The sequence below is a fragment of the Propithecus coquereli genome, unplaced genomic scaffold, assembly GCF_000956105.1.
Source record: "Propithecus coquereli isolate 6110/MARCELLA unplaced genomic scaffold, Pcoq_1.0 Scaffold14, whole genome shotgun sequence".
Classification (NCBI taxonomy): Eukaryota; Metazoa; Chordata; class Mammalia; order Primates; family Indriidae; genus Propithecus; species Propithecus coquereli.
This window is the reverse complement of record NW_012138302.1, coordinates 17,058,365-17,063,364: the sequence shown is the minus strand read 5'-3', so window position 1 is coordinate 17,063,364 and position 5,000 is coordinate 17,058,365. Positions and strand designations below refer to the sequence as shown.

The 5,000-nt window shown below is 30.6% G+C and overlaps 1 protein-coding gene across 1 annotated transcript in view; it reads right to left on the bottom strand.

Annotated features, from left to right (window-relative positions):
* FAF1 (Fas (TNFRSF6) associated factor 1) overlaps positions 1-5,000 on the bottom strand; it is a 334,517-nt gene that overhangs the window by 201,726 nt on the left and 127,791 nt on the right. The window lies entirely within an intron of this gene.

The following is a 5,000-nucleotide window of genomic DNA, read 5'->3' as shown; positions in this document are numbered from 1 at the left end:
TAGTCTTAGCTATTGGGTTCTTAGGCCACTGTAGAGGTCAGGATAATTGCCTAACTTGTACTGTAATTAGAGATGTAAGTCAGATATTGGGGGAATAGACTTTAAGTACTTTGGAAAGTCCATCCATGACTCTTGCTATTATATAATAGTTCCCAAACTTCAATAAAGGCAAATGGTTTGACCAGTGTGAGTGCAATTATGGGAAAAATTGGACTGGATATTTTAAAACTGGAACTATTCTGAGAAACACGGAAACATAAGAAATAGCATGATACAAGAGAAAGAGCACCTGCATCAGGGAGGGGGCAGATTTAGAGTTGAATACTGGTTCTGCATTTTACCTTACTATTTACTGGATAAGGTTTCAGATCAACATATTCACCCTAATCTACTAGTTAAAAATAAAACTTATTGATGTCTAGTTACCTATAATAAAATGCACTCATTTTAAGTATAGTTCGAGGAGCTGTTATACACTCTTGTAACTACCACCGCCACAATCAAAATACAGAAAAATTTCCATCACCTCCCCCAATCCCCTTACGTTCTTCTAGTCAACCTCATTTCTGACCCCAGGCAAATACCACTAAATTGGTGTTTGTCATTTTATTATTTAGTTAGACTTTTTTATATTAATATTACCTGGATCCAGGCCCTTTACCACACATATGTTTTGCAAATATTTTCTTAGTCTGTGGCTTGTCCTCTTTTTTTTTTTAAATGATGTCTTTTGAAGAGCAAAACTTGCAAATTGTGATTAAGCCCAATTTATTAGGTTTTTTTTTTCTTTTATGGTGAAAGCTTTTAGTGTCCTAAGATATTTTTTCTTATTCCCAGGTCTTAGACAATTTTCTCCTTCAAGTTTTGTAGTTGTAGCTTTTGCATTTATGTCTATGATCTACTTTGAGATAAATTCATGTATGGCATAAGGTAAAAGTTGAAGTTATTGTTATTGATATCCAGTTGCCCTGTCATCATTTGTTGAATAAAGACCATACTTTCTCCACTGCATTACTTTGGTATCTTTGTACAGAATCAATCAAAAACACATATATGGAACTATTTCTGAACACTCTATTTCATCCATTGACTTATATGACTGCCTTTACACAGACACATTGTCTTGAATGCCATATTAATATTTTTTGAAATCAGGCATCATAAGTCTTCTAACTTTGTTCTTTTTCAAAATTGTTTTGGGAATTCTAGATCCTTTACATTTTCATATAAATTTTATAATTTGACAATTTCTACAAAAAAAAAAGCTATTAAGATTTTGATTGGCATTGCAATGCCATAGCTTAGTTTGGGGGAGAACTACCACCTTAAAAATATTGAGCGTTCCAACACATGACCATGATAGTCCTCTCCATTTCTAAGAACTTTGTTAATTTCTATCCAATAATTTGTAATTTTCAATGTAAAGACCTTGCACATATTTTGCTAAATTTATCCTTAAATATTTCAAGTTTTTGGATAGAATTGTGAATGGTATAAATTTTTAAAATTCAATTTTCAAAATGTTCTTCACTACTATATAGTAATATAATTGATTTTTATATGTTGATCTCAGCCTGTGATCTTGCTATCATTTGTCACTTCTTATAGCTTTTTTGCTGATTATGTTGGATCTGACAGAAACAAACTAGTAAATATTTTGTACAAAAATAAAGACAATTTTACTTCCTCCTTTCTAATCTGCATATTTTCTTTCTTCCTTACCTTATTATACTGGTAAGTGTAACACTGAAGTTGTGAAAGTGGACATCCTTGCCTCATTTCCAAACTCAAAAGTATTCCCCCATTAAATATGTCAGCTGCAGCCTTTTCATAGATTCCTTCTATCAGGTTGGGGAAATTCTTTTGTAATCCCTAGTTTGCAGAGACAATTTGTTTTTTCTTTTGTAAAAACTTAAGGTATATTGGAGACTCATTTATGTATATAAAATTCACCAATATCCCAGTTGTATAAACACAAACACATTTATAATACATAAATTTCTACCACCTAAAAAGTTTCTTCGTGTCCCTATTGGAGTCAATCTCCCCCAGAACCCCTTGGCAATCCACTGATACGATTTCTGTAGCTATAGTTGTATCTTTTCCAGATTTCACTAAGTGGAATCACATAGTGCTATACTCTTTTGTGTCTGTTATCATTCACTTAGCATAAGTTTTATATATATACATATATATATCACTTATATATGTGTGTGTATATATACATATACATATGTATATACGTATACATACATATATCAGTATTTCCTCTTCCTTTAGAGTAACATTCCATTATATGGATATATCACAATTTGTTTCTTAGTCACTAGTTCATGGACATTTTGGTTGCTTCTGGTTTTTTGCTATTATGAATAAAGCTCCTATAAAAAATTCAAGTACAAATCTTTGAGACAATATATGTTTTCGTTCCCTTGGGTAAATACCTAGGAGTTGAGATTGTATGTTAAGTGAATATTTAATTTTCTAAGAAGCTGCCATTGTTTTCCAAAGCAGCTGTACCATTTTGCCTTACTACATTGCTGACTGATTTTTATCATGAATATATGCTAAATTTTATTGAATGCTTTTTTAGGATCTATTCAGCTGATCATGCACATATTCTTGTTAATTTTGTTAATGAAATTATATTAGTTGATATTCCAGTGTGCACCATCCATATATTCCCGGGATAAATCCCAATGGATCATGATGCATGATCCTTTTTTTTTTTTTTTTGCCTTCTCCTGGCCCTTCCTCATCTTCCTTTTTTTTTAAAATAACAGCTTTATTAAGCTACAATACCATATTACATAACATAAAATTCATTCTTTTAAAATGTAATATACTATACTTTTTATATCTTGTGGCATTTAATTTGGTAACATTTGTTTAAAACTTTACATGTATTTCATAAAGGATATTGGTCTGTAATTTTGCTATAATGTCTCTGACCAATTTTGGTGTCAATGTAACAGTAGCTTCATAAAATCAGTTGGGAAAAAATCTGCATAGGATTGGTATTAATTTTCCTTAAATGTCTGATAGAGTTTGCCAGTGAAGTCATCCGGGACGTTTATGTTGTGGGAAAAATTTTAATTACAAATTCACTTTCTAAAATTATAATTGAGCTATGCTCATTTTCTATTTCTTCTTGGATCATTTCGGTAATTTGAGTCTTTCAAACAATTTGTCCATTTCATCTTAGTTGTAGAATTTACTGGCATAAAGTCATTCATAATATTTCCTTTTTATCCTTTAATTGTCTGTATGATCTGTAGTGACAATTCTTCGATTGTTGGCACTGGTCATTTTTGTCTTTTCTCTTTTTATCTTGATCAGCCTAGCTAGATCAATTTAACTGATATTTTCAAAGAGTCAGCATTTGGTCAGTGATTTTTCCTACTCTTTGTTTTTTATTTCATTGATTTCTGCTCTTATCTTTATTGTATCATTTCACTTACTTGGATTGAATTTGCTCTTCTTTTTCTATCTTCTTAAGGTGGAAAATGAGGTCATTGATTTTGAGTCTCCTTTTCTAACATAAGTATTTAAAGCTATAAATCCCCCTCTAAACACTGTTTTAGTTGCATCCCACAAATTTTGATATGCTATATTTTCATCTTCATTAAAATGCTTCCAATCTGTGTGATTTCTTTAACTCATGGATTTTGTTTTTTAAAAAGTATGTTGTTTATTTCAAATATTTGGGGACCTTCAGATACCATTATGTTGTTGATATGTAATTCAATTTTGTTTTAGTCAATAATACTCAGCATTTGTTAGTATGTAATTCAATTTTGTTTTAGTCAAAAATACTCATCACTATGCTCTAAAATTTATTGAAACTTTACTTATGGCCCAGGGTATAGTCTATCTTGGCAAATATACCATGCATACTTGAAAAGAATGTATATTCTGCTACTGTTGGGTGAAGTGTCTATAAAGTCCGATTAGGTCAAGTTGATTAATAATGTTGCTCAAATCTTCTATATCTGTGCTTATTACTTTTCTGTAAACTACTGAGAAAGAAATGTGAAATCTCTAACTATAATTGTAGATTTACCTGTTGTTTTAATCTAGTCAGTTTTTGCTTCATATATTTTGAAACTGTTATTAGGTACATACACATTTAGGATCACTGTGCCTTCTTGATGAGTTGACCTTTTAATTAGCATGAAATCCCTCTCTTTAATCCTAATAATATTCTCTGTTCTATATCTTTTCTGATGTCACCTAATCATTACAGCTTTCTTATGTTTAGTGTTTGCATGGTAAATATTTTTCCATTTATTTGGTGGAAGGATGTTCACAGTAGATTAACCTGTCACTGTCACTTAAAGTATGTTTCTTACAGGCTGCGTATACTTAAATCTTGCTTTTTAAAACTCATTTTGATAATCTCTGCCTTTTAATGTGTAAACAATATATTTACTGTAATTATCAATATGGCCAGATTTAAACCATTTTGCTATTTGCTTTGTATTAATCCCATCTTTCTTTGTTCCTTTTTTCCTGCCTTCTTTTTGACCTTTTTTTTTTTAAGTATTCCATCTTTTTTCTCCTTTAATGGCTTATTAGCTATATTTCCTTGAATTATTTCTTTAGTGGTTGCTCTAAGGTTTACAATGTACATTTTTAACTTAACAGACTACCTTTAATTAATATTATATCCCTCTGCATATAATGTAGGAACCCTACAACAGTATACTTCCTTTCTGTTTTTTGTGCTATCGTATATTTTACTTCTATACATGTTAGAAAAATTTCACATTACTTGTTATTGTTTTTCCTTTTAAAATTATCTTTTAAAGATGTTAAAAACATGAGGAAAAATGTCTTTTATATTTAATCACGTATTTATCATTACTGGCACTCTCATTCTTCTCTGCAGATTCAAATTTCCATCTGGTATCATTTTCCTTTTGCCTAAAGAACTTCCTTTAATGTTTCTTGTAGTGTAGGTTTGCTGGCACCAAATTTAGTTCTTGTTTATCTGATAA